Here is a 20,740-nt window from a genome sequence, read left to right on the forward strand (position 1 = left end):
GTAAATGTAATTACTTAAATATGGAGCATGTAACATCCTTCTGCAACACTCACAGTTCTCTGAATCCCATCTCCCTCATGAGGAAATCCATCCATCCTAGCACCAGTTTTGAGGGTCTGTACCTTGTGTTGGGCCAAAGAGACAGAACAGGTATGCTGCTGGTGTACCGCCCACCCTGCTGCCCAGCAATCTCCCTGCCTGAGCTGGCTGAGCTGGTCTCGGAGGTGGTGTTGGAGAACCCTAGGACAGTGGTTCTGGGAGACTTCAACATCCATGCCGAGGCTATCCTGACAGGGCCTGCTCGGGACTTCATGGCAACCATGACAACCATGGGGCTGTCTCAGTACATCACTGGCCCAACACATGTAGCAGGACATATGCTAGACCTGATTTTTGCTATTGGACGGATGAGGGATGGTCTGGTTTTGGGGGGTGTTTCAACAACCCCGTTGTCACAGCCAGATTATTTCCTTGTGAAGTTTGGATTGGCAGTAGCAGGTCCTCCCTGTGGGGGGGACAGGGGGACGACCAATTAAGATGGTCCGCCCCTGGAGACTTATGGAATCTGATGGATTCCTGAATGCTCTGGGTGATTTTCCATCTGAAAGGGCTGGCGATTCGGTCAAGGCTCTGGTCTCACTATGGAACAGTGAGTTGGGAAGGGCCATTTATACAATTGCTCCTAAGCGCCCACTCCAGTGCTGTGGAGCCCAAAATTCACCTTGGTTTACAGAAGATCTATGGGCAATGAAACAGGCCGGACGACAGCTAGAATGCAGGTAGTGCAGGTCTTGGAGCGAGTATGATCAACGATTAGCAAAGACTTTTTGTTGTGCCTATTATATGGCAGTGAGGATGGTAAAAAAAATCTTACTATACATCTATTATTTCATCCTCGAAATGTCACCCAGCAGAATTGTTCCGAGTGGTGAAGGGCCTGTTAGGATCTTGCTCAGGCTCAGAGAAACTGAGATTGGAACCCTCGGTCATCTGCTGTGATAAATTTGCTAGGCACTTCGAGGAGAAAGTTCCTCATATTTGCTCAGAACTTGGCGCCACAGTTATCACAGAGTCTGGGGAGGTGTCCAGTGTTCCATCTGGTTGTGTTTCCTGGGATCAGTTTCAGTTGTTGCCGCCTAATGATGAGGACAAGATGCTTGAATCAGTCTGGCCCACCACATGCAAGCTTGATCCTTTCCCATCTTGGTTTATACGATCTAGCAGGGGTGGATTGGCTGGGGGAGTCCAGGGAGTAGCAAATGCTTTGCTCTGTCAGGGGGTGGTGCCTGCTGCCTTGAAAGAGGCTGTAGTGCACCAGGCCCTCCCTGGACCCAGAGGTGTGTGAGAACTATCACCCATTGCCAATATCCCCTTTTGGGGCAAGGTGCTTGAGCGTGTGGTGGCTGGGCAGCTTCAGACGTTCTTGGGGGACACTGATTATTTGGACCCATTTCAGTCTGGTTTCAGGCCAGGGTACGGCACTGAAATGGCCTTGGTTGCTCTGACTGATTACCTACTCCGGGTGAAAGACAGCGGGAGTACTACCCTGTTGATCTTCCTGGATCTCTCAGCAGCTTTTGACACCATTGATCATGGTGTCTTACTGGATAGGCTCTGCAGGATGGGAGTTGGGGGCACTGTGCTACAGTGGTTCTGCTCCTACCTGCAGGGCCGATTCCAGAGAGTGGTATTGGGGGATTCCTGTTCTACCCCACGGCTTTTAAGCTGTGGGGTGCCACAGGGTTCTAATCTATCCCCCATGCTGTTCAATATCTACATGAAGCCGTTGGGAGAGGTCATTAGGAGTTTTGGGGTGGGGTGTCACCAGTATGCTGATAATCCTCAGCTGTATTTCTCCATGTTGTCAGAGTTAGCTGCGACGCTGAAAGTGCTGGACCAGTGCCTGGAGGCTATAATGGGCTGGATGAGGGCCAATAAGGTGAAGCTAAGGTAAATCCTGACAAGACGGAAGCTCTGTGGATTGGTGGTTCCTGAGTTCGGGAATTGGGTAAGCGACCTGTCCTGGACGGGGTTGCACTCCCGCTGAAGGAGCAGGTATGTTGCTTGGGAGTACTCCTAGATCCATCCCTGTCACTGGAGCCCCAAGTGGACTCCGTGGCCCGGAGTACTTGCGGCCAGCTTCGGCTGATCCACCAGCTATGGCCTTTCCTGGACAGGAATAACCTAGCCACAGTAGTACATGCGCTGGTAACCTCCTGATCAGACTATTGCAATGCACTTTACGTGGGGCTGCCCTTGAAGATGACTCAGAAGTTGCAGCTAGTGAAAAATGCAGCAGCTAGACTGCTGACTGGAACACCTCATAAAAACCATATAACTCCAGTTTTAAAGGAATTGCACTGGCTGCCAATACAGTTCTGGTCGGAATTCAAGGTTTTGGTAATGACACTTAAAGCCCTAAGCAGCTTGGGACCTTGATATTTGAGGGAGAGCCTCACCCTATATATGCCTGCCTGAGAACTGAGATCTGTTGGAGCCCCCTCTGCATCCCATCAGTACGAGACATACTCTATGGTGGGATGTGGGAGAGGGCTTTCTCTGCTGTGGCACCCTGGTTGTGGAATGCCCTCCCCTTGGAGGCCCAATTAGCGCAGACATTGGTCTCGTTTCAGCGCCAAGTAAAAATGTGGCTTTTTACCAAAGCCTTTGAGGGCTAAATGCATTCCCTAACACATTGTTTTAACTGTTTTTATTGTTTTAGATTTTAATTGGTTTAAGCTTGTTTAATAGTTTAATATGTTTTTGGGTGTTATTTATTGTTTTATATTGTTTACATTGATTTTATCTGTATGCCGCCCTGAGATCTTAATGATATAGGGTGGGATAGAAATGTTTTAAATAAAATAAATAAATAAATTGGGGACAGTCTCTTTAGGATTCAAATCTGAAAAAAATTGGGGTGGCTAATGTATTCCTCAGACAGGTATGAAAACAGTCAATGTGCATAGACTAGTGCTAGTAAAGCACTCTAGAAAAATTAATGCCAGAATGGGGATGTGTATGCAGGTTACAAAAGAAGAGGAACATGTCAAAGAATGTTCAGCTGATTCTTTTACTATTAGCAGTCCCTGCCCTAATAATTGGCTGAAGAAATATTGCAGCCATTTGGTATTATTTTGAGCAATTACTGTATATCAAGTGAGATCCAAGAGGGATAAAGAAGAAGATTGCTTCACGGTACAGGACCACTCTGGAATGTTCAGAATAAAGTTGGAGGGAATCAGAGGGCTAATAAGGGTGTGGTCTAAGTGTAAGTGTGTGTGTGTGTGTGTGAAATGAAACAAAAGGGACAGACTGCCATTAGAAAGGCAGGGAGTAAGGTCTGGAAGATCTTGAAGGACTGCGTGCCTCTGTCCTACATGCATGTATGACATCAGGCCTATGGTGCCATTTCTGGCTGTTTCAGAAATGTTTGTGGTTGTTCTTCCATCAGTCCCTCCATAGTGAGTGCGCTCTTTCCAACTGAAACAAGTTTCTGTATTACAGGGCATCCCTCCCTGACCTCTCCATTGAGGTAGAATGATCATCACACACCCCTGTGTATGTGTGTGAATGAGTGAGAGTGAGAGTGAGCACATTTGGGGAACAAGCAATCTGTAAAATAAGTGGAACTTGCAACAATATTTTGCAGTGTGGAGTACTCCTCTTCGGCCGTGTCCTCTTCCAGCATATCCTATTTGACTCCCCGCACCCCCAAACAGTCAGTAAACATTCCATGCCCACTAAGCATGCTCGTCCTCAGGCTGTTTTTGTGGGGTTTCCCCAATTTTTTTTTCTAAATTTTTTTTTACTTCTGCAAACTTTTGGGTTCACCTACTGATACCTCTCATTTGTGCATGGAGGCACAAATTATGCACAATTTTGTGTGCATAAAAATTTTGGTTTTAGTCTGGTTGTATTGTTTACTGTGGTTTAACTGTTTTATATATTTTGTATTGTTTTATTGTGTGCTCTTTGGTTTTAATTTTTGCAAACCACCCAGAGAGCTTCAGCTATTGGGCAGTATAGAAATAAATAAATGGATGGATGGATGGAGCCATTTTGGTTACATAAGGACCAGTACTGACAGCATTTGGATTGCTACTAGTATACAGACTGACTTCAGGATTTGACATTTTGTGAAAACAAATGACCTCCTCTTCAACTGATATATATTTTGTACCTATGCCAAAATAGAAAATTTCTAATAGCCAATGTGAATTTTATAAGCACAAGGCACGACAAATCAGATCATATTTTACAGTCAGTCAGTATAATTTTTGGTTAGCCAAAGACATTTTAGTCATTAGTCTATATTTTACAGAATTCTGATTTAGCAGATAGAGGGACTTAAATGAAGATAGAAAAATCACTCTCTCACAGGTTTTTCACATTGGTTTAAAATAGCTTCTCATAACCTAGAAAAAGGATTGGTTCACATGATGCCTCTCCTTATCTTTGGCTCTTTTTTCCTTACTAAATCCCTACATTTAATAAATAATGGGTTGGATCTAAATTGTGAGTAGAAGGAGATAGTGCTGTCCCACAAATATTTCCACAGGGACTTGTTACACACTACTGTAATAGACTCTATAAGAGTGCAGTCCTATGCATGCTTAGACAGAGAAAAGGCCTACAACTCCCAGCATTCCCCAGCTACCTGACTGGGGCATGCTGGGAGTTGTAGGCCTTTTCTCTGTCTAAACATGCATAGGATTGCACCCTAATAGTTCTTATGCCGCTGCTTGTGCAAAAGACTATGCAAGCTCTTGAACAAGTGGAAGAACATTTCTGTCTTTCACTTGTGTCTTGAAATGCTGTAGCCTGAGATGTAAAACAGCCTTTCAACAAGAAAGAAATATGCCTTTCTCATATTGAAGTGCACATTTGAATCCAAATTGTTGTGGTCAAACTATACAACGATTATTTACTTAATAAGCAACAATACCTTACTTCATAAAGTTAAGAGCTGGGCAGCTGCAACTGATACCTCCATGGGGGAACAGGCTGGAATTAGATATGGTAATTCAAACATGGATACAAATATGTGATATGTGGAAGGGTACTGTTTGCTGCCTTCATAGATCTGAAGAGCGGTAGTCTGTTTTAGCAAAAACACCAGAGTCTTGTGGCACCTTAAAGACTAGAACATTCATTTCAACATAAGCATTATTTTGGCATACACTGTCCACTTCATAAGATACATGAAGTGTCAACCTCAAATTAGCAGATATATACACACATGTGGGGTGGGGGAGATTGAAATACAAAAAAGTATAGACAGTGATTAATACTTTAAGAGTTGCCACTCACAAAATGTTGGTGGGTGATAACACAGACATCATTGCAATGGATTTAAAGACACTTTTGAGACCAACAGTAGGGTGGAGTTTTGCACAAACTTCAGAAATTCTTTCAAAGTTGTATCTTCTTTCCATGTCTTTAACTTATCCCCTATTAATGATCTAGCTATAAAGTTGGAATATATACTTGTCCCATTGTTTCATTTCTTCATAAGTGTCATCATTTTTCTAGGCTTAGTGGTAAGATTTTTTTTCTTCCATTATTTGGGGAGGCAGGGAGAGAAAGGGATTCACATTTATGTGGATGATAGCCTTTGTAGTAATTCATTTACAATACTTCCTTAGATGGTTGTTCAAGCTCCCACTGATTTTAACCAGAATAGAATATACTCCTGGATGATTTTACAAACCAAGGTTAGATTTATTCTGTGGTAAAAAACAACAACCAGAATTGCTTAAACCTGTTACTAAAGAAATAACTGGTATGTTATGGATATTACTAAAGCAAAATAATTGCTATACTAAATAACCTAACAATATGGTTTATATATTGTTAACATTTATATGCCACCTTATCTGCTAAAAAGCCATCAAGGTGGTATACAACAACTTAAAACAATAAAAACAAGAGCATTAAAAACAGTAAAAACAGTGAAATATTGAACACATTTTAAAACTGAACTGAAAAGATGCATTTTACACCCTTTCTAAAGGCCAAGAGAGAGAAGAGTGGTGGTGTGGTTAGAGTGTTGGACTGGGACTCGGGAGATCTGGGTTGTAGTTCCCACTTGGCCAATGAAGCTCACTGGGTGACTTTGGGCCAGTCATTGACTCTCAGCCTAACCTACCTCATAGGGTTGTTGTGAGGATCAAATGGAGAGGAGGAGGATCATGTTTGCCAATGTTTCAAGGAAGCAAGATGTAGTAGTAATGGGGGACTTCAATTTCCTCGATATTTGTTGGGAGACAAATTCTGCAAAATACGGCCCCTCCAAGAAATTCCTGACTTGTGTTGCTCATAACTACCTCTGACAGAAAGCGGAGGAAGGAACTAGAGGCTCGGCTATCCTTGACTTGATCCTAACCAACAGAGATGACTTAGTGGGTAAAGTAGCAGTTACAGCAACTCTGGGGGAAAGCGACCATGTTATACTTGAGTTCTTGGTTCTAAAAGAAGCAAAAGCCGAGTGTAGCCAAACCCTGGATTTTAGGAAAGCTGATTTTAATAAACTCAGAGCAATGATAAGTAAGGTCCCATGGCAAGCAACTCTAATGAGAAAAGGAGACCAAGATGGGTGGGAGTTTTAAAAAAGGGAAATTCTAAAGGCACAATTACAAACAATTCCAACAAGTAAAAAGGTGGATGACAACAGAAGAAGCCAATGTGGCTTCACAAAAAGCTTAGAGATGTCCTGAAAACAAAAAAGGACACATATAGGAAGTGGAAGGAAGGCCAAGCTACAAAGGAAGAGTACAGGCAGGTGTCAGGAGCGCGCTAGCTGCCTCTTGCAGTCCCCACCAATAGCCAACTCAGGACACAGACGATGAGGAATTCTTTCCAAGACTTTATTCCTTTATTACTTTATGACTCTTTCAGAATACTAGTTGCTAGCGCCAAAGCAAGGAACAGCACTGGGGAAAGATAGATGAGTAGCCTAAGCTCCAGGTGAGGCAGTTGGTCCCCGTTTGAAGGAGAATCATGGGAAGACCCTGAACTTATGGGCTGGGGAGAGATCCTCCCTCTTTCCCTTGGGTCCTCGGGACACGACCGTTGTTTGCAAGCCAAACGAGCGCTACGCCTCCTTTCGGCACCCTCCATCTGTCGTCGCTCCCTGAGTCTGTGCTGAATGTCCAGCAAGCCCCCCTCCAGCGCTCCCTCACTGCCAGGGTCGCTATCTATCCCAGGAATGCTGGCAGGAGGAATCTCTGCTGTGCTTATAAGAGATGAGCGAGCTCCTCTTCCACCGATTGCTGTTCCTCCTCAGAATCAGAACTGCCCTGGGGCTCTATTGGCTCAGTTTCCACCGTGACAGCAGGGAGCAAAGAATTGCAGGGATGGTGTCAGGAAGACTAAAGCTGAGAACAAGCTGAGGTTAGTGAGGGATGCTAAAAACAACAAAAAGGCTTTCTTCAGATACGTGCATAGCAAAAGACAGAGGAAAGAAATGGTGGTTCAACTATTAAATAAGGATGGCAAAATAATAACAGATGACAAAGAAAAGGCAGACATGCTCAATTCCTACTTCGGCTCAGTCTTCTTCCAAAAGAGGGCCTATGAGCCCGCTGGCAAAGGCGAAGTACAGGCTGAAGGGGCAGGATTGCAGCTTGAGATCGACAGGCATATGGTCAAGGAACACCTCATTACTTTGCATGAGTTCAAATCTCCAGGGCCAGATGAACTGCATCCTAGAGTAATAAAGGAACTGGCAGAAGAGCTCTCAGAACCACTGTCTATTATCTTTGAGAAATCATGGAGGATGGGTGACATGCCAGATGACTGGAGGAGGGCTAACATTGTCCCTATCTTCAAAAAGGAGAAACCTGGGAACTACAGACCAGTCAGTTTGACATCAATCCCTGGGAGAATTCTGGAGCAGATTATAAAGCGATCAGTATGTAAGCACCTTGAAAACAATGCAGTGATTACTCGAAGCCAACATGAATTTGTCAAGAACAAATCCTGCCAGACTAATCTGATCTCATTTTTTGATCAGGTAACAAAATTCAAAGTGATCTTGATAGAGTGGAGTGCTGGGCGGAAAACAACAGAATGACATTTAATAGGGATAAAGCTGCACCTAGGAAAAAGAAACCAAATGCACAGTTACAAGATGGGGGATACTTGGCTCAACAATACTACAAACGAGAAGGATCTTGGAATTGTTGTCGGTCGCAAGCTGAATAGGAGCCAACAATGTGATGTGGCTGCAAAAAAGGCAAATGCTATTTTGGGCTGCATAATAGAAGTATCGCTTCCAAATCCTGTGAAGTACTAGTTCCCTTCTACTCAGCACTGGTTAGGCCTCATCTTGAGTATTGTGTCCAGTTCTGGGCACCATACTTTAAGAGGGATGCAGACAAACTGGAGAGGGTTCAGAGGAGGGCAACAAAGATGATCAGGGGACTGGAAACAAAGCCCTATGAGGAGAGACTGAAAGAACTGGGCATGTTTAGCCTTGAGAAGAGAAGACTGAGGGGAGATAGGATAGCGCTCTTCAAGTACTTGAAAGGCTGTCACAGAGAGGAAGGCCAGGATCTCTTCTTGGTCATCCTAGAGTGCAGGACGTAGAATAATGAGCTCAAGTTATAGGAAGTCAGATTCCGGCTGAATATCAGGAAAAACGTCCTGACTGTTAGAGCAATACAATGGAACCGATTACCTGGGTAGGTAGTGGGCTCTCCCACACTGGAGGCATTCAAGATGAAGCTTTGGGTAAGGGTGTGTGCTACTGGTTTGGTGCCCAGAGGGCTGAGCAAAATTCCAGGTTGACCATTGGGTAGGGTGAGGGTATATTGGGATCTGCCTCAGCCCCCTGTGCCTGCAGTTGTGAGGTCTTCTGCTGGCGAGGCCTTGGATTGAGCCAATCACCCTGTATATGAGTTTCTCACCAACATGTGATTTGTCAGAGAACTGAGAGGCGACCCTTGCTTTGGGAAGGCAACCCCACAAACTTGTACAGCACTTAGCAGTAGATCACTCATCTTGCGCATCGATGAAGAATGCAATGAGCTGCGAGAATTGTTAACTGGTCATCAGTATTTCGAACACACTTGTGGAACCAGGTTCCTCATCAGGCTACACCTCTCTCAGTGTTGCTTGAAGGTCAATTGCCTGCGGGTCCTGCCCCACTTCATGGTGACGAGCCAGGGCATGGCTGGAGGTTCTCTCGCAGGTGCCTTCCCAGGGCTGGAGATGCAGTGGGGCCTTCACTCCCCTTAAGTCCAGACCTGACGCCCCAGAGTTTGGCCCACTCTGGCGAGCTCGTCCTGTTGCATTGTGAGCCCCATGACTACAGTCCATTCCCAAGTTCAGTGCCCAGCTGTGGTGTCATTCCACCATAGAAGCCGCTAGTGAGTGTAATAACACCAGGTACGGAAGCAGAAGGTATTGGGTGGAAGGGGCAGATGGAGGATATATGACAGTTGACCTGGTTCCAACACCCCATTCCCACTAGACACTCCCCCTGCCCAAGGCAGAACAGTTTGCAATCCTGTGTGTAGCTGAAAGTGCACTCCAGCAAATAATGAAGTAATCACTGTGAAAACACCGCACAACTTCAAGCTATGAACATCATCTGGATTCTCTGTGTCAAAAAAGTAAAGAAAGAAAAGAAAAAGAGTGAATGGACAATTAGTAGCAGTTCCAGTTTAAACAGTCACTGTGGAGTCCACATCCTTGCCAATGATTGATGTTGCTGAAGCTATTGGCTTCAACTGGCAGCCTTCCAGTCAGATGAGAACATTGCTGGACTTAGATGTGGGTCTTCTCCTCAGCACCAGTCTCACTGTAGCTGCTGGGCCTTCTTTCTGCTATCTCTTTCCTGATCTTCCTCTTCTCAGGCATAGCTGTTTACTAGTTTTTGGGCAGGATCTTTTCAGCTTTCAGATGCAGCCCCTGTTTCTTTCAGAAAGATATCTGCACAGCCGACTGTTTTCAGATGGCACTTTCCACTCCCACATGGAGTTTTTTTTTTAAAACCAGGGATTTCTCCTAGGTCCTCTCATTTATTATTTTGAGTTTTGAGACAAAAACAAAAAAGAACATTAACAAACAAAGTAAGCAAGAATGATAAACTGGGCCTTCTCCCAGTTGACCTCTCCTTCCCTGAATTCTTTAGTTCCCATGGCAACTAGAAGTAGTCAGCAGTCTGCTTTTTACTTTGGTTTAACTTCTAGTTGGCCACTCCTCACACAAGGTTAGCTATAGTTTATTTCCCATGCTCAGGTGGGCTATAGCAGATCGTTGTTAGCCTTAAATATACTCTATTAACAGAACCTGTTTAATGACTGTTGCAGGGAAAACTCCACCCTCAAAGCTTTAGAGTCCTTGTTTATCCTTCCCTCTTTTTGTTTTATGTGTGCTAGTAGCAGCGGGAACCCAAGATAGGCATTAATGGTGAGGTTGCTACTAAATTGTTATGTATAGCCCTGTAACTTTGACACCCCATCAGTTATGGTTTTACCAAAACTACTGGGGTAACTATTATGTGTTCTGAAGCAAAGACATAAACATATATTCTTTAAATGCATAAATTTTTAAAGTCTTCAGTGTTAAATGCAAATTTGACCTTTTCATTATTAGCTAGATGAGCTCTTTCTGCAACACAAAGTTGCAAAAAAAGTTTGAGGGGTGGAGGAAGTTGGAAATGCCTCCTGGCTTTCACCTCCCAGTCCTAATTTATTGGTAAAACATCAAGAGAAAAATAACAAAAGGAAATGCCTTCTTCAGCTGTGCTGGTAGGTTGTTTGAAAAGGGGAGAGAGAAAATGGGGAACTAGCTAGAATGAAGGTATGGAGAGTAGAAGAAGAAAGCAATTGTGGATTTTAAAATTTTGGGGAGGCAGGATACAGCAGTTAATAACTGATGAGGAAAAGACTCTACACATGTTCAGAGGTACTTTTCCTCTCATGTTCTTCTCACTCAGCCCTGCTATTAAAACGGACTCCTTAGTTTCCCTGGTGAGACTGTGGTACAAATGGTGAGTGTATGTGTGTGTGTGTACAATAAGTGTATAACAAGAAGCTAGAGGGTAGAGTTTTGTGTGTGTGAAACCTTGTTGGTGGAAGGAAAATGAGGAGTGGATTATTATGTGGAAGGGAACAGAATTACACGTTCTTTGCTGGCAAACTAAAATCAGTGTAGATGGTGTTGGTGCTTAGGTACTAAAGAGGGGAGTGCTGGAGCTTTAATCTGTGTGAGAGATTTTTTTGTATTCGAAGTGTTTCGGGATTACTCATGTAGTGAGGGGAAAGCTTTTGTAAGAATTCTGGCCTTGAATTCACTGATTATTCTTGTACTGTTCACTGCCGCTGCAATTCGGTATGTTTCAGCTGCAAAATGGGACCAATATCTTCTAAGTGGTGAAAATGCAATACGGTGCTTACATGGGGTGTTTTTTTTCTTGCTGTGAAGTGTGTAACTTGCCTCACTACTTTTATTACCTGGAGCCATCTGCCTGCATGCATTCAGCACCCACTTTCTATTTGCAGGACGTTTCAGTCTGGATTGTGTTGGCTCCACCACTGACCAGCAGACCATCCTGCTGGGTTGTCACAACCCATCCCTAGCCCTAAACTCTAGTGCACAGGATGTCCCTATTTTCATCTGTGAAACATTAGGAAGTATGAATTGGTCAAGTTTGGTTAAAAACCAGCTTTGCACACTTGGTGTTTGGGGACTTGGTTTCTTGTTCTGAAAAGTGGAAATAATGTTGCAAAGATGAAGCGGTTGCCTTTCAAAGTTTTAGATGAGCCATTCCTCTATATTTTTAAAATCTTTTAAAATTCAAATTGTAGCTTAGGATCCTTTATGGAGCTGAATTATGTGTGTGCCTGAGTCTAATCTTGAGCTTTTTCAGGACAAAATATTGGGAATATCCTGGAGCATACCTTTAGCCTTCTAAAAAGTCAAAATTAATTGTAGAATTGAGTTACTATCTGTATCTTCTTAATTATTGGACTAAATTAATGTATATGTCTGGGAAAAGAATCCCAAAAATATGCTTAATGGAACAGATTCAGTTTATCCTGGCCAAATTATTACCTGGTTCCAGAGGCCTGTGCAAATGATTCAATCATGTGGTTTCTCAGTTAATTATTTCCCCCCCAAAACTAGGGCATTTGCTGCAAAGTTTGAAGTAAAAAACAGACTGAAATTGCATGTCTACTAAGCATGTCAGCCCCATTGTGTTCCTGGGTAAGTATATATAGGATTGTAGCCTGAAAGATACCCAGCATGAGTTGTTCCTTTTTGGCAAATATTAGGAAGGCCCTTTGGTATAGTAGGTTAAATATCAGCATGGTTCTGAAAACAAGTTTATCCTAAAATGTTTTTAACCTTCTTAAATTCCAAAAAATGCTCTCAACAATCTTAGAAGGGAGGTATTGAAATATCCTTTTAATTTGTTACGACGCTGTATTTTTCTATAATTGTAAGTGTCCAGAATAAGCTTCTTCCTCAGCTTAACTACATGTCACCTTAAACCTGGATTTGGGGAAAAAAGAGCTTTACACTGCCAGTTCTATTTTGAAGGAAGCCCTTGGGGAGGAGAAGCAATCAAACAGTAAATGATAAATAGCAATCTCTCCTCTTTTCCCCTGTCCTGCAACAAAGGCTGTAAAAGAGCAGGGGGTGGGGGAAACCAGCCAGCCAGGAAGCCCCTGCAATGCCCCTGTCTTCTACTCCTATATTTCATTTGCATCCCTGCCTCCTACTCTTTCTGCTACTTCTATAGAAGCCTGCAAGGAAGAGAAGACAGTGGCTGCTTCTACCTCTTCTCTTGGTCGCTCTCTCTGACACCCTAACCGGGAGGATTGGGTCCACAGTGCTGCCTAGTGGCAGAGCATGAGCAGCCACACCTGCTCGCTTGCTTGCCTTCTCTCTCTGGGTGGTGCAGCTTCCTCTTGCTCACTCAACTGTGCTCTCCCTCCAAGTGGTGTGGTGGTGAAGCCCAATTAGCTCAAACCTCCACACCATCCAGTGATACAGGGCAAGTGAGCAGGCAGAGGTGGTGAGGAACAGCCACCTTTTGCTCCATCACCCCCTCTCTTGCTCGTTCTCTCCTTCTCCTTCAGTCTGGACACAGAGAGAGAACGAGTGAGCAAGCAGATGGTGAGTGAGCAAGCCACTGCACTCTCTTTGTCACTCATTCCTTCTAGATGGCCTCACTAAGCTCAGTGCTCCTCCATTGCCCCAAGGAAGAGGATGTGTGAGCAGGAAGAGCATCAGCAACCATCACTTGCCCAGCCCTTGCTGCTGAGATAAAGAAAGGCTGAACTATTGTGTGGAGGCAGCAGCTGCTGCTGCAAGGAGCTTCTGCTGTCTTCTCTTGCTCAACCTTTCTCTGTAGATGGCACAGCAGGGAGGATTTGGTTCACCAGTCAGAATCCCTACTGTTGCTGCCCAGATGGAGAATTCAGGTGAACAAGTGACACGAGGAGGTGGATGCTCCTTTCATGACTAACCTTGTCTGCTGCACCCCCCGCCCTGCAAGATGGAGGTGAGTGGCAGAAACAGTTGCTCAGTAGGAACAATTAGGCAAGTGATGGTAGCCACTACCTCTACTTGCTGACCTGCTCTCTTCCTCTGAATTGCTCTACCTGTTTGCACATGCTATTTCTTTGGGCTGTGCAGTGGGAAGAATTTGACTTGGCAATCTAGAGGGCGTGAGCAAAAGGTAGCCAGTCCAGGAGCGGTCACTACCTCTGCCTGCTCACTTCCCCGCTCTGAGTGGTGTGGAGGATTGGGTGACTTGGGCCCAATCCTCACCACTATACAACTCAGAGGAAGAGTGCAGCTGAGTGACCGAGAAGATGCGGTGGCTTCTATGACCAACCCTCTACACTGGCACTGCCCAAAGAGAAAGGGCAAGCAAGATGGCAGAGGTGGCTGCTTGCGCTCTGCCTCTAGGTAGCACCATCTGGGCCCAATCCTCCCTCTCAGTGCCCAGGGAGGGTGAGCAAGTGAGAGGAAGTAGAAGCTGCTGCCTCCTCTTCCTCGCATCCTCCCCTGCTCCCTCCTAGGGGCAGGGGCAGCAGCAGCTGGGGGGGCGGGGTCGAGGAGGTTCCAAGGTCTTCCTGGCTGGGTGGGGATCTCTCTCCCTTGTTCTTTTCTAGCGTCTGCTGCAGGGAAGGGGGGAGACTTTGCTATTTACTGTTTATTGTCTGATTGTCTCTCCTCCCCAGTGTTATTATTTCTTCATAATAAAAGTGCTGCTGAAGGAACCATTTTCAAATATGTGTTTAACACGAACATTACATACACTTGCATTTTTAAAAGGGTGCTGACCTGAAAGGGTTCTAACCTGACTTCCGAACGTGAAGAGGCGGCGACCGCGAAGCAAGGCGCAGGCAGCGGCCCCGCTTTTCCGAGCCGCTTCGGCGCCCTCCGCCCGCTCGCGGCCGCCCACGGACAACGCGTGCGTCTGAGCGGCGCATGCGCTTCGCGGGTTGCGGCCCGGGGCTGCCGCCGGAGCCCGAGGGAGGGGAAGGCCGGCGCTGCCGCGCGTGCTCCGCCGCTCCTCCCTCCCCCCGCCGAGCTCCTCCCGCAGGGGAAAGGAGAGGCGGCGCCCGCTCCGCGCCGCCGTCTGAAACTGGCGGGAGGCGGAGAAGGTGAGCGGGGGAGGCGGGCGCGGGGCTCGCGAGGGCGGGCGCGGGCCGTAGCTGCGCCCGCCGCGCCTCTCCGCCCGAGGGGCTCCCTTCTGGCTCCCCGAGCCAGCTTCTCTGCCTGGGCGCGCCGAGCCTTGGAAACTCCCGCCCTGGCAGCCGCCTCCGTCGCCGCCGCGGCACGTCCCCAGGGCTGCTCTGTCCCGCCCCACCGTGCCCAGCCAGACTGACGCCCCCGCCCCCCGCGCGCACAACGCCCCGCTCCTTTGCTCAACCGCACGCAGGGATAATTCCGCAGAGGAAGGGAGGGAAGTCGCCGGGCCCCTGAAGGGTGGGTGTGTGTGTGAGAGGATTGTCTCCCTCTTCTCCAGCACAGCCTTGTCTAGTAAGCATGCCAGATGCAGCAGTGATTTTGCAGAAAAGAAAAGTAATGTCTTTATCTGCTTTGTAGTTCAATCAACAAACTGTTTCTCTGTGCGGTTGCTTCCCTTGTGGCAGGTTTCAGGTCTTCTGTGTTCCTATCTACACCAGGTGTTAAACGCCTATTTGAAAAAGAGGTGTTTAATTTTATTTGGAAGAGGAAATAGAAAGGTTTATCACCTTTCCCCTGCCCTGCAGCAGCGGCTGTAAAATACAAAGGAGAGGGACCCCCCAATAGGGAAGACCATGGTTCCCCCCTCCTCCCATTTGCTGCCTCCTCTGACTTCCACTGGTGGGGGAGAACAGGGAAGCGTGCAGGGAAAACAGCAGCTGCCACCTCTCTTTTGCTCTCAGCGCTGTGAAAGGAAGGATTGGGGCCACATCATGCTAGCTAGAGGCAGAGTGTGAGCACTGACTTTGCCTCCTTGCTCACCCTCTCTGGATGGCACAACTGGCACGACTTGGTTTCCTGGGGAGGAAGTGAGAACATAAGAACGTCAGAACGTCCATATAGTCCAGCATTCTGTTCACTCAGTGGCCATCCAGCTGCTCACGGAAACCCACAAGCAGGACATGAGTGCAACAGCACCCTCCTGCCCATATTCCCCAGCAAGTGGTATAGAGAGGCATACTGCCTCTGATACTGGAGTTGGCGTATAGCTATCAGGACTGGTAGCCAGTGATAGCCTTCTCCATAAAAGGAGCAGCCACCTATCCTCTCACTTCCTCTGTGCTGCTGTGCTGTCCCTAGACAGCATTGTGAACTCAGTCCTCCCTGCTATGGTACCCAGGGAGGCTTATGATAGAGCCAGGAGGTAGGAGCTGCCACTCCCTTGCCTTGCTTGTATATTTCCCTGCCACCTCCAGAAGTGGTATAGCTCTGAGAAGGCGCTGGTGTGTGTATGTGCGTGTACGTGTGTGTGAACAAACGAACCTGGGGGCTTCCTGGCTGCTTAATCTGTCCCCCTGTTCTTTTTCAGCTTCTGCTGAAGGGGCAGAGGAAGGAAGAAGATTGCTGTTTATTGTTTAGTGTTTGATGACCTCTCACCTAATCCGCTGCTTTTCCTTAAAAATAAAAGTGGCAGTGTTAAGCTTTTTTCAAATATGTGTTTAATTTAACATGTGTAATTAAGCCCTCAGTTGCTAAAAGGGCATCGTAGGGGATTTCATATTCTCTACCTTTAAAACATACACACTCAGAAAAAGCTGTCCTTAAAAAGAGACAGTATTTATAGAAGAGCAAAGCATTCAGTCCAGCACCATTTAGCAATTTAAGATGTTGCCAAGGTTGAATTCTCCAAAACTGTCAGAAGGTGTCAGGGCTACTATGATGCCCTCCCTAAATAAATACATGGTATAGGGAAGGGATATTTCAAGGGCTGAGACCACCCTGTTTGCCCCAGCCAAGGTTCTGGGTTTTCCCTGTGAATCTGGACATGAAGACAATTTCAGGAAATATCCATGCAATATAGGCAAGCCCTTGGAAAATGTGATGCAAATTTAGATATCTCTTATAAGTGGATCATAATAGACAAGAAGCAGATAAAAATAGCTTGAAAATAGTAACATTAAAATATTATGTAAGTGAATGATTTCACTGCATAGTTAAGAATGGATACCAGGCAGGGCCCAGTGACTAAGGGCACAATCCTATACATGTTTAGACAGAGTTGGGAATGCTGGGAGTTGTAGGCCTTTTCTCTGTGTAACCATGCATAGGATTGCGCCCTTAGTGTGCTTTCAGATGGAGACCTCTTGCTAACAGTCAAAGAGCATTGTGCAGCTATTCTGTTTTTTCTTAACCACATATGAGGGCTACAGATTGAAGACACTGTCATCTGGACACCGCCCCCCCCCCCCAATTCCGTGAATGAGGCAGTGTGATTGCACAATAGCCTCGCCTGGAAGCATCATTACATGTTCAAAAATCTTTTGTTTCAGGCTATTTTAAAGAATTCAAAATTACTGACTGCATCATCACTCAGCCTGGAGCAATTCCAGCTAAGTGGAGCATTCTGACATTAGTTAAAAAAAAGAAAAAGGGCAGGAATTGAATCTTCTGGGAAACTACCTAACCTGAGAGGTAAATTGGGAGAGGGTGACCAACTTGCCACTGTGACTAATGGACTAATGTCTTACATGACCCTAGAGCTAGCCAGTGGAAGGGCTTTTGACAAACCAGTTGGGGAAGCCTAGTGTAGCAGAGTTCTCCCACTATTCATGCTGCCTTTGAAGATGATTTGGAAGCGTCAGTTGCCTGGTTGCATGTGGGGGACTGGCAATTGGAGCATATAACACATATTTTATTTCAGCTGCACTGGTTGCCAGTCTGTTCCCAGGCCCAATTTTACCCCTAAATGGTTTGGGAACAAATTATTTGAAAAGCCATCTGTACTCCTAACAACCTGCCTGGACCTCAACATTGGTCTCTGAGGCCCTGCTTTTGGCCTTGTTATCAATAACCAAGAGCCAGTGTGGTGTAGTGGCAAGAGTGTTGGACTAGGAGCTGGGAGATCCGGGTTCTAGTCCCCACTCGGCCATGGAAGCTCACTGGGTGACTCTGGGCCAGTCACAGACTCTCAGCCCAACCTACCTCACAGGGTTGTTGTTGTGAGGATAAAATGGAGAGGAGGAGGATAATGTAAGCCGCCTTGGGTTCCTTGCAAGAGGAAAAAAGGCGGGGTATAAATGCAATAAATAAATAAATAAAATTACATTGGTGGGCACTAGAGACGGGACCTTTTGAGTGGTAGCCCCTGTTGTGTTCAGAGGCCTGGGACTTTTGGAAATAAGAATCTGGATTCATACAGAGCTTAGAATATGGATTTAAAAAAAACATTTTCTTCCTTGCTTACAGCCACAGGCTGACCAGCTCTTGCCAGTCTAGTATAAATTCTCTGGGGTGGATTATCTGTGCTTAGCCCAGGACGTTCTGAAATCATGGCCTGGATCAAGGAATGCCACAAACATTACATCATATAGTTTTGATTTCCCTTCAGGTATGAAAATCACAAACATAATTATAAACCCAGCACATTTAAAAAAAAAAACAACCCACCAAACTTCTGCAACTGTATTAAGAACAGATATCTTTATGTAACAATAGCCATGCAAATAGCTTGAAGCATGATGGCTAGTTCTTGTTGAGTGATGTTGATGGCTTGTCTCTGGAGCACCTGGAGTTGCTCGATTTGTTGCAGTAGAAGTGAATGGGCCAACATTCTGTATGAAGTCACTGTTGTCATCAAGTATTTGCGAGCTGGTTTGAAGTAGTCTGATGTGAAAAACATGTGACTTTATGGGCATGCCTCTGTGCAGTTATCATTGTGATTTGATGCAGGGCATTGACAGTTTGTTTTGAGGTTAGAGGTTCTTAACAAGGACCACGTCAACCACTTTGAATGGCACTGCTCTGGCTTTCCTGCAGTAGTCAGTATACTGTTTTGTTGCAAGCTTTGCTTAATCACATTGGTGCACGGGGTGCATCCTTGAGTGGGGAATCAATTTCAGGTAACATTATGGTAGCTGTTGATATGCCGGTGGAACAATGAAGAGTGGTTAAGTAGCTGTGAAGAAATGAACTCTTATTTCACATTGGCTGTCTCTGCTGTAGCAATCTATAGGAATTTCCTGAATGTCTTAATAAACCTTTCAACCTCCCCATTCGCTTGTGGCCAATAAGGTGTGATTTTTCAATATCTGAATCCAAGGTAGTCTGAAAATTGAGCAAATTGCAGGCTTTGAAATGGTGGCCCATTGTTACTTTTCACAGTAGCAGTTATGCCATAAGACAAGAAAATTTGTCTAATTTGGAGATGATGGCTTTTGCTGAAGTAGTGGTGACTGTTTATTTATGACTATAGTTAATATCTAGAGGTACAATCAAAAGATGTCCTCCATCACAGAAACCAACACTTCCACCCGTGGTGATGGAGAGAGAAACATGCAGTGGTGCAGGGTGTTTATGTGCAACAGCTGTCTGGCACAGTGTGCAGGATTCTATTTATTTTTATTTATTTACAGTATTTATATAATGACCTTCACACATAGTGTGGTGTACAAAATGCAATAAAACAATTAAAATAAAATACAAAGATAACAACAACAACAAAGAATCTACCAAGCTGTCAAAATCAGCAATTGTCTGGGTATACAGATAAGTCTTCAATGGGCACCTAAACACCATCAAGGATGGTTCCTATCGCACTGTAGCAGGGAGAAAATTCCAAAGGCAGAGTGCCACAAAAGAAAAGACCCTCCCCCGGTTGCTCTCAGATATACCTTTGCAGCCGACAGGACAACCAGGAGGCCCTGATCTGTGGGTCTCAGTGAATGGGGTAGGCTGATATGGGGGAAGGTGCTCCATCAGATAGCCTGGTCCCAATTTTTTTAGGGCCTTATATGCCAGTAACGTCACCTTGAACGTAGCCCATAATATATAGGAAAACAGTGTAGTTCTCTGGATAAAGGTATAACATGCTTATGGTAGGCTGCCCCACAATGTACTAGCTGCACTTTTTGGACCAGTCTCAAGGGAAGCACCATATAAAACACGTTGCAGTAATCCAATCTTGAGGTTACCAATGCATGGATCGTTATAGCCAGACTATCCACAATGATCCATGCATTGTGGCTGCCTCTACCTAGGAATGGTTGTAGCTGGTGTACCAGCCATAGCTGGCATACTAACCAAAGTTGGTAAAAGCTACTAGTCACTGTGTCCACTTGAGCCTCCAGTGACAAGGATGGTTTGTGTGTTTCCAAGCTAAAGTGCCCCTTTTTAAGCCTCCGTAGCAGTTTGCTGCTGACATTTGGTGGCAACCAGTCAACTTTGCTGTTGCCACATTTTGGCAGCTCAACAGGAGCAGCAGGAACTGCACCAGAGGCCCAGGGGCTGCATGTGGCCTCTGGGTTGCGTGTTGCCTACATCTGTCCTAGACCATTAGGTCTAGGACAGGGGAGACCATCACAAGTTCAGTCTTCATGCCCGGATCAAAGTATAACATGAATACATCACTTGCAAATGCGTTCTTTAAACAACAAAATCAGTTTGATGTTTTTCTGACCATTTCCATATTTGAGTTTTTTTGGTGAGATCTCTGAGAGGCTGAGATTATAGTCAAACTTGGTATAAATTGACCACAACAGCTTGCAAAGCCTAGCAGGCTCTGAACTTCAGTAGAATTAGGAGGTATGGCAGCATTATGTATCACCATTACTTTTGGGGGGTCAGCTTTAGAGAAGATGAATTCAAAGAATTCTAAAGTGCGTTTTTAGAACTCACAGTTGCTTTGGTTTAATGTCGGGTTCTCCTCATGCAGTCATTTTAGGACAGCTTCATATCAAATATCATGCTCTTCAAAAGACCATGATATCATCACTTACATTAATGGCTCCTGGAAGTCCACTAGAACTTCACGGATAGTATTCTAAAATATTTCTGAAGAAGAAATGCCAAAACTGAGGCGCTTGTGGCAGCAAAGGCCAACATGAGGTTGAAAAGTTGTACTTGGACTCTGGATAGAGCTCCAGCTTTTGGTAACCAGGTATAAGGTCAAGTTTGGAGAAGAATTTTGCCATGTTCAAATCTGCACTGATATCATTAACAATGAGAGTAATGTGTGTCTCTTGCTTAGTGGCTTGACTGGGTAGGCATATGTCCAGATTTGATTAGGGAAACTCTTCTAGATATG

At 45.3% G+C, this 20,740-nt stretch overlaps 1 protein-coding gene and 1 long non-coding RNA gene across 5 annotated transcripts in view; one reads left to right on the forward strand and one right to left on the reverse strand.

Annotated features, from left to right (window-relative positions):
- Positions 1-20,740, forward strand: part of ATG10 (autophagy related 10) — a 202,950-nt gene that overhangs the window by 3,800 nt on the left and 178,410 nt on the right. For 2 of the 4 annotated variants that reach the window (XM_084833586.1, XM_084833588.1), the window contains exon 1: positions 14,562-14,633. The exons of 1 other annotated variant lie outside the window; for it this stretch is intronic. The gene's annotated coding sequence lies outside the window, so the exon portion shown is untranslated. Of the gene's footprint in view, positions 1-1,868; positions 1,951-14,561; positions 14,634-20,740 lie in introns of those variants that run through there. One more of the 4 variants, XM_084833587.1, reaches the window with a different exon arrangement.
- Positions 5,118-14,707, reverse strand: LOC146352250 (uncharacterized). The gene is made up of 2 exons (XR_014787646.1): positions 14,311-14,707; positions 5,118-9,607 (listed from the first exon to the last, which is right to left on the reverse strand). It is a non-coding gene; the product is annotated as an uncharacterized LOC146352250 (long non-coding RNA).

Source organism: Heloderma suspectum, chromosome 2 (assembly GCF_057233095.1).
Source record: "Heloderma suspectum isolate Gila_16-S chromosome 2, 16-S_ref, whole genome shotgun sequence".
Taxonomy (NCBI): Eukaryota; Metazoa; Chordata; class Lepidosauria; order Squamata; family Helodermatidae; genus Heloderma; species Heloderma suspectum.